This window comes from Phalacrocorax aristotelis, chromosome Z (assembly GCF_949628215.1).
Source record: "Phalacrocorax aristotelis chromosome Z, bGulAri2.1, whole genome shotgun sequence".
Taxonomy (NCBI): domain Eukaryota; kingdom Metazoa; phylum Chordata; class Aves; order Suliformes; family Phalacrocoracidae; genus Phalacrocorax; species Phalacrocorax aristotelis.
In genome coordinates this window covers 14,618,455-14,628,067 of record NC_134311.1, presented here as the reverse complement: position 1 = coordinate 14,628,067, position 9,613 = coordinate 14,618,455, and positions in this window count along the sequence as shown.

Genomic DNA, 9,613 nt, shown 5'->3' with positions numbered 1-9,613 from the left:
CCAGATTGGCCTGTGCTCTGCCAGGGCATTAGTCAGTTTGAAAATGATGATAATGCAGCTTTAGTCAGCTGCACTTCTTCAGTCTGTTTTTCTTTCCCTTAATGGAGACAGCACGCTATTGCAGGTCACACGAGATAGTGTAGACTGAGTCACTGGTTCTTTTACCGTATTTGTCCATCAACTGCTCTGCCATTTGGGAGATGCCACTTCACCTTTTAGAGCTTACTCATCTGTAAAATGTATATATTAATATTTATCTCCCTTGAGGAGTCCCATGTGACTTAGTCTTCTCAAACTCTCTGAGACCTTTAAGAACAAGCAAAAAAGAATACAGTATCACTGCCATCACTTCAGCATGTTAGAGTTTATATAGTAAAAAGTTATCACACTGGCATGCTGATAAAAATTGTGGCACAGAGCATTTCAGTTAAGCTGCTTGATGAAATAGTGCATCCTTACGTTACCTGCAAAAGAACCTCCAGCGTAAGTTACAGTTCTGTATTTGGTATCTGGTAACATACATGTCTCGACAGGAGAACAGTGATGTGTGTTGATGAATATTTTGACACAAGCTCCTATGCATTTTAGCTGGCTGTATATCCTATGTGTCAAGCTGTATCACTGGGAAACTTACTCAGTGGAAACAAAAACACTTTCTCTCAAACAAAAAGCAGTCACCACAGCTTGTCAAATGAGTAAAATTTCTGAAAGCAGAGGCTTCTTTCTTGTGAGAGCAATATGAGCATATCAAGCAATACGGGCAGATCTAATTTCAGCCCTAGATCATTTTTAAAATTCTGCCATGAAAGGAATTAGCACCTGCAATTTAAATACAAGAGTAAATCAGAAAAATTGCTCCTCTGTGTGTTTAATTGCAGGGACAATTAAAATTATTAGATAAAGAGGTGTACAGAGAGCTCTTCATAACTCAGTTCTTCATTCCTCAAAGCCCTTTAAAAAATATAGCCCTCACAGGACTTTCTGAAAATGATGAAATATTGTTCCTTAAGATATACCGAACTATAGTGCCTAGCATTCAACCTGTAAGATAAAGGCAGGTTTGAGTGTCAATCTTCTTAGACAGAAATATTGTACCTGTGAAATATGTGGTAATGCATGTGACATTTGGTGAAAGTCAGTCTTTTCTGACAGCAAGAACCCAGGCCCCTGGGAGAAATCCTCTCTGGCAAGAATCATTTAGCTATAACCAGAGAGAGATGAACTCTGTGAGAGGGAGAGAAATAGTTCAGAGAAAGTCCAAATCTATTTGATGACAAAATTGTAACAAGGGTCTCCAAGCCCTGAGCAATTTTTTCTCAGCACATTTTCATTTTAAATTGTGGAGTTAGTAACAGGATTGCATATCTCCAAAAGAACTACAGAATAATTAAGTATGGAAACCTTGGTATGAATGCCTGATCAGCTACCTCAAGGGTAATGGATTTTAGCAATAACACAGAGGATAAAGTCCTTTCTGGAGGTCTCTTGCCAAGTTCATTCGTTCTGTTGGCCTTATTTACCTCTCTGTTGCTTTAGTTTATGCTTCAGTCAGGGAAGTTACTCCAACATAAAACTTGAATTAGGTGTGATTCAGCTCTTATGATTCCATAATGCTTTCAGCTCAGTTGTGGCTGCTAAATCTTGCTGTGGCTGACTCACTATTGATTTTGCCCAAACATTTCTTTTTAATTTATCTGAATGATATATATATATTTTACAGCAATTAAGGAATTAAGAATTGAGTATCTAGCAGTACAACGTGGTCTGCAGACCTCTGATAATCAGGATGACAGTTTATATGGTATATTTCTTTTTCTTCTATTACTAGTGTATGTAAATTAATAGCCCCTGCAGATCTGCTTTTACTGTGATAGATATAAGAAACTGTAATGATCTAATAATTCTCACGCTGCAGGGCAGTCAGGTATAGCTGCTGCAGATTTATTTCACTAAAGCTGCATAGACAGAACCTGAGAGTTATTGATGCTGAGCAACCACGACTCCCGCTGAAATCCATAGAAGCTAACGTTGCTCATCACTTCTGAAAGTAGGCTAGTAATGTATTCATGACAGGCTTTATATATACAAGCCATCCTGTGAGCAGCAGCACTAATTAGGCCTGATTTCAGGAAGTCTGTGTTCGTACTTGCCTGCCCCGCAATAACTCCCAGACCTTCTACCAAGGCTCTCTCTCACCTCTGTAACCTCAGTTCCCTGCTCTGTTCCTAGAGCCCCTTCAGCCAACTCCCCTTCCTCTTCCTCCATGTATCCTCTGCCCCATTCCCTCCTTTATATTTCCTGTTTTTTCCGTGCCTCCCCCCTGGGTGCCATACACCTACCTTTTGCCTCCTTTCCATTTCTCTTCTACAGCAAATGAAAAAAAGCCTGATGGGGTTGAAGTTGTTTGACAATGTTGGCTGGCCAGCTGGCAGGCAAAACAGAGCAGGTAATTGTTTAATTCACACTGAAACCCTTCCCTCTTTGGTAGTATTAATTTAGCTCTCTTTTCCCTGCCTAGCTGCCAGTTTTCATGAAACCTGGAGGAACGTAATATATCTAAGGCTGATACTTCTTTGTTTAATTTAGTTGAAATAAGCCAACAGAATCAGAAGTTATTTGAGGGCAGACAGAAAAACAAATGGGCAAGCAATACTGTTATGCAAGTCTTATTTCCTTAGGAAGCCAGGCTAATAAAACATCCAGGCAGCTGTTCATTGTATTTTTCTTCTCATGACCTTTCCTGTCTGCTTGGATCCCAGTTCCACAATTTCATGCATGTTAGGAGACCAGTGTGCCCATTCAGTATCCCAGTTACGCCAGGGCAGCTGTATGCAGCCTCACCCATGGACTGTAGACCATAGGCGGCTTCATTTTCAAAGTCTTTGGCTGAGCACCTTTTCATGACAGTGACAGTGCATGATCCACTTTGGCACTGTTAACAACTTAGATACCAGATAACTCATGCGGTAAAAACTTCCATGATCCTCTTCCATGACACTGTGCAAATTACTGGGAATCTAATCCATAAACTATAACTTCACAGTTTGTTCAGTTTCTTGGTATTATTTCTTTATGGTGTACAGTTGCAAAGGATGTGTGGGATTTTTTGTTTTTCTTCTTAGATAGCAGACTAAACATTTTTGTCACTTTCTTCTATTAGAAATACTTGATCTTTATTTTCTTCCTCCTGGGAGCTTTTGGAGGTATCCATAGAGACGTGGCATACAGACATAAACTGAGCTATGACTTTTCCTCCTCGAATGGGAGCTGCGCATGTGAGATGCTGATTCTCAGAATCACCAGAGCAGTGTTAAAGCCTGTGGTAGAAGGCTGGCCAGTTGTAAACATGGATGTGCTTGTTTGCCTAGGGTAGCTGTACTACTATGGTTGGCACAGCAGTGCTAAATTTTTTCATGAGTGGTAAAATAGAGTTCATTGGTGGTCCTGTAGCTCTTTCCACAAAAGGAAGGACTTTTGTCCTACTGTATACTGATTCCATATTGAGCAATTTGTGGAAAATGAATGCAATATGGTGTTCTTTACTTCTTGCCTCCAGAGGTTGGAAGTTTCTTTTAGCATTATCCAAAACCACTGGAGTGAATTCAGTTTAGACCAGACCTTCCAGAGACTGGTGCGTGCTGCCCATTAGACCAGCTCTAATTCAGTAAAAACTCATAGTGATTCCATCAGCGTATCCTAAACACAGCACAAGTGTATACCAAGAGGTTTTTAATTACCACAAATGGTTCTGATCACAGTTCCACCTCACACTAGAAAGTGATTCCAGTTATGCCACCTCTGAGGAGACATTGTTCTGTGCAGACTTGCTGATCCATCAGCCATGATCCAGGCCCTTTCACCATGCCTGTGCTGGTTTTGGCTAAGAAGGGGTTAATTCTCCTCACCGTAGGGGGGTGTTGTCGGCCACCTTTGCAGCTTCCTGCGCTCTGCTGCGGAGGGGGGGCTGGGAGGGGCGGGGCCACGGTGGGGGCGGCTGACCCCGACTGGCCAATGGCACGTTCATTCCGTACCACGTGACACCGTGACCAGGATATTGGGCGGGGGACGGGGGGAGGGACAGCTGCGGTTCGGGGGAGACGTGGGGTCGGGTCGGCAGGTGGTGAGCCGCTGCGGCGCGTGCGGTTCGTTTCGGCGGTTCGTTCCCGTCCCGCCCCCCACCCCCGGGATTTTGCGCCTCTCGTTGTTCTCCTTTACATTGCATTTCTATTGTTGTTTCTTTTAATTTTAATTATTAAACTGTTCTTATCCCAACCCACGAGCGTTACCCTTCTGATTCGCTCCCCCATCTACCGGTGGGAGAGAGAGTGAGCGGCTGTGCGGGGCTGAGCTGCCGGCTAAACCACGACAACGACTAAGGGCACTAGGATATCATAACACCAGCCACCACAGCCAAGCAGCTCATACTAACCCCCAGTGACGCAAAGCCTATGGTACAGAAGACATGTTGGGGCACAGTTAAGAGGGAAGTTGTGCTATTGGGGCACCAGGTCTTTCCAGCTACCCCTACCTGATTTGAGCCTGTTGGCCTGTAGGCAGATGGGGAAAGAGCAGAAGCAATTCCAGCTACAAGTTTGAGGAGCTGCCACCATGACCTTTGGTGATTCATCTCTCCAGATGGGTCCAGAATCCATCAGGAATGGCTGGAGCCTTAGTCTACAGCCTGCATTTCTTCTAGCGCACACATTGAGCACAAAATGGACAGTTTATCAAGTCTCCTTGGCATTACAGGGTAAACAAATTTTGCTGGCACACAGATGGAAAGGAATTCACTTCCCTGGACAGATTTTCAGTTTGTCCAGATTTAATGGAGCCCTTATTCCTCTGAAGGAACTGAGCCAAGCCTTCCACCAGACTGCATGGACTTTGCCTTTCCCTGAGCTGTGAACCAATGCCATTGCCACTCCTCTGTGTGGCAATTTCTGTCCCCAGAGCTGTTTACTAGGGGTTATCCCATCTGTACCACCTACACTGTCTGCCCATGACAAGCACCAGCCTTGTAGTAGCCCATTTCACTGAAGCCAGGTTCGGTTGCTTTTGACTTCAGAGCTGGGGCAGCAATTAAGAGATGCAAGTATGGAAGGATGTCTCCTTCTGACACAGGTATGCCTTTCCCTAGTTGCTGGGGTAATGCAACAGCTTCCAGTCTGACCCGGTGCACACACCCCTCTTTCTGACCATCCTGTTCAGTCACATTCCTCTCAGGAGCATACCAAAGCCTTTGGCAGGTGTGGATAAGTGTCTGCTGAGCATCATGGGGGACCTGAACTGCTCTGCTCCTTGCACTTCTGCTATGTCATTTTCCTTCACCAGGTGTCAGATCAAGTGGTCCTTGTTGCCTGCCTGTTCATGGCCTGAAATCTGTCAGTGCTTAAGGTGGAAATGACCAAGCAAAGCCTGATTTTACACATTCAGCAAAGAAGTCTGAGTTTTTCTGTGGTGAGACAGCTCTGCCAGAGAGCAATTCAGAACACTATTAAATCACTTCTTGGAAAGCTCTGCCTCTCACTTGAGAAAAGGCAAGGCTGGGTCTAATTGTGGGCTCCAGGGGAACTTAAAAGCTAAACATCCAAATGCTTATCCCAAGTGTATGTTGTCTCAGTCTCCAAAACCTCTGGCAATGCTTCTACAGAAAAGAAACCCAGGCCTAAAGCTTAGATGGGAGTCACAGCAAACTCAACCAATCAATAAGCTCAAAGATGAGAGGTACCCCACAGTTTAAAGCCAAGCCAAGGAGGTTATCTTCCTTGAGTTGCATAAACTAATGTGACTCCCACAGAGTTTGGGACAGATCCTGCAAAACACTTATGACAACTTATATCCATAAAGATCTGGTCCTGTGTAGTATATCTTTTTCATGTTTTTGTTCCCATGTAATACGAATAAAAAGGATCTTACATGCTGCAGTTTCCGCTTTTGTGGAAAATCAGATCTTCACAACTATCCTGAGAAAGAGGGGTGGTACAGAAAGCTATACAGGGATTCTGCTCTGTACTCAGGCATCCTGTCTCCTGAACAGCACTGGGTATTACAAGCATTGGTTAAAGGAACCATGAAAAATGCTGTAGTTTATAAAGTTTTAGATTATTAATGTACAGTTGATTCTGTTTCATCCAAGCTATCACTTGAGAAAGTTTACTCAATAAAATGAAATACTATCATTTTACTTACATGTTCGCATGTTGTATTATAACTAAATTATAGGGAAGATTTTTGTAATTACCTGAATGATCACAGAATCACAGGCTGGAAGGGACCTCAGGGATCATCTAGTCCAACCTTTCTGGGAAGAGCAGAGTCTAAACAAGATGGCCCAGCACCCTGTCCAGATGACTCTTGAAGGTGTCCAATGTGGCCAAGGTGCTGGAGCCCTTTTTCTTTCTCATAGGTGAGTGCATTAATGGGGAAGGAAGGTGCAGGGATATACTTCCCAGAGCCTCTTGACTTAACCAGCACCAGATGATATTTGTGATGGAACACAAGAAGAAACTTTATGGAAGGAGGTTGACTGCCCAGCTGTGGCTGTCTCCAGAGGCAGAGGGATTCTTGGGGTCCCCGAGTACACAGCAAACACCAGGCAATTGTGTACTCTGAATATTTATAAATTACTTTTATGAATGAGAGTGCAGATGGTGCTCTGCCATATTTCTGTTTTTTGCCTTTGTCTGCCTACTCCCCATATTAATCTGAAATTAGCTGGAGTTCCCTGCAATGAAGGGATAATTTTGGGACCTTGAAACACCAGGCATGGTCTCCTTCTTTGCCTGTGAGGGTGAAAGCCTGATGATGCTTTTTGTGTATTGGGATGGAGGCTTTCAGCATGTGGGTGTTGGCTCTGATGCATGCTGTACCACATTCCAATCTCCTTCTTTCCCAACTTTTCCCCATTTTAACTCCTTTTGATACAGATGATTGTCTTATGACTGCGGACTAAATGCTACAAGGTTAGGCCCCAGGCTCAAAAGATTTTATTACAATAGTTGTACCTTGACTAAAATGGTTCACCCACTAATTCCCCAGCCTGGAGATCATATACATGTTCTTTAATGTGCACAAAAATAATATGAAAGCATCCCTTTCATTAGCCCAGCCACAGCCAAAGTATACCAAACCTATAAAGAAAGACTGCATAGACTGCTAGGCTTTGCAAAAACAAATCCTTAGGGGAGATCTAATTACTAAATGCTCTGAAACTGCAGCTGAACAAAAATAACAATCCAGTGGATACAGACCAGAGAAGGAAAAATTAGCAGCCCATTTAACTAATAGTAACACAAACAATAAATACTGTGTGGGACTGGAGAGCTTTCGTTGTGTGATATAAAAATGCTTCTTATTATTTCTGCTTATGCACAGTCCTTGGTGAGACCACTTGTCTGTGCCTTCCCCTCTCCTTCTAATATTCTCACAAAAGGGGTCATTTTTATCCCACTTCTACTAATTCATTTTGTTTCTGGAAGAAGAGATAGCTCTGTCAGTTGTAGCATCTCTTCAATACTCCACAACAAGCAGAGGGCCTGGAAAATATACATTATGCAATGAGTTAACCATTTATAATATTCAGAAAGTTACTTCCCTTCTCAGTTCTATAAACAAATATGAAAGGCTGCTAAGCCAGAAAGAAATAAAATCCTACCACTGACAACAGCAATGAAAAAATGCCAGTAGTAAGATTTCATTTTAACTTTCAGCTGCTATAACCATCACTGGGTGAAGACCAAGACTTTTGTATTGCAAAGAACCTGGTTAAGACTTTTTTCTTAACCTTTTCAGCACAAGAATATAAAGAATGCTGTTCTTTGTGGCAACCCTGCAATTTGGCCCTTCAGTGTGACTTTTGAATATAGCTGTGTGAAATGCTCGGCTTTTAGCTTGCAGGAGTTGGTAGGCATTTTTTAAATATTTGTGAGAGTTTCAGAGGATCCCCAAATCTCATGCCTAAGCACTGATAAAGCAACTGCTCTCTGGATAGCTTTGGCTTCAGATTTATGAAACCAGAGCTGGGGTCAGATTGACCTCAAACCTGCAGGTTCTCTGGGTTTCCTCTCCATTGAGCCCTCTTTGCTAAATGCAGAACTCAAAGCAGAACGAAGAGTTCTTGCAGCCCTGGGGAGCCCTTGGCCCGTAGACAGGGAGCCCAGCCTCCTCCTTCTCTGTCCCAGCCAAAGTGTCAGGATTGGATGCAGATGCACTGCACCGCCTTCCAAGTGCTTGCACTAGCTTAAGAGTCAGTGAGAGAAAACTGAAAGTCAGCACAATGCAGACCTGAAGTAAGGCTGCTTTTTACTCCTGGGACTGGTATCATGGCCACCAGGCTGGTAGAAGAGAGGGGTGAAGTCAAGCTACGCTTGCTGAACAAAGAGCTCCTCCGTGCAGGGACAGTAGTCTGAAAGGTGGCTCAGTCACAAGCTTTTCAGCGAATTCCAGTTCTGTAATACCAGGAAACTTACAAATAAGCAAAGCACTCTTCAAACACTGGGCCAAATTCTGTTCTCAGTTTTACAGCACAAGTCCAGAGTAACTTTTTTAAGCCAGTAGAGTTGCTGCTGCTTAACATCAGTATCAATTTAGCCTGATACAATTTGGCTAAGCTTGCTGAAATTACGGCAAAATATGTAAATGAGGTATGATTTTAGTCTCGTAGCTCTCCTTTTCAGGGGTTTGCAATTTCCCTTTTGGCTCCTGCTCCCCATTTAATTACGCCAGGCTCTAAAATGCATTCTCAATGGCAAGCCAAGATTTTGAGTAATTGCAACAAATGGAGGACTTCTTGTTCCGACACACACATTAGCTAATTTTCCTTGGGTTCTGATACTAACTATCAAATTCCACCACCCCCGTGTCTCTGGGCTCCTTTTTTTTTTTTTCCCCTTGCTTTCCAATTGCAAAGCAGACATCTGGCAGCTCTCTGGTGGCAATAGCTGATACACTCAGTACGCTCATTGCGCTTTACCCATTTCTCTGTGGGTGGTAGGAAAAGAGGCAAAAGGAGACATGGTTTCAGACTGAAGCCCTTATTTTTATCCTGTGTAATTCCATAGGGGGATGTTTTCTTCCTCCTACCACCCTTAGGCTTGTGCTTTCTATTATCACTGAAAGACCCGACTAGCAAGAAGGGTTTCCCCCGTCTTCATAATCAGGGAAATTCTTTCTGGTTTCTCCTTTTGCAAACAGCATTTATTTCTTCTCCTAAGCCTCAGATGAGCTCCTCCTCCTCTCACACTCCCAGAGGCAAGGTGCGCCTGAGCTGGGGCGGGGGGTGCTTGATTCAGCACTGCCACCTGGCCTGCTTGATGTGTGCTGCCTCGGAGATCACAGCAATCGAAGAATTGATGTGGAGAGCACCTGCCATGCTGTTTTTCTGTGGGAAGAGTCCCCAAGGGGAGTATTGACATGTGGGAAGGGGAGGGGAGAAGGGAAGCAGTGCATGACTTTATCTGCCTTAATTTGCCTTGTTTGTCCCTTGAGTTCTTGGAGGAGAATATAACAGAGCCCTTCATGACCTCAAGCTTTCACCTTAATATTTAATCACGATTTAGATTACTGTGATGTTGATTAAGACTGAGTAAATACATACTACACATAAATGATTTCA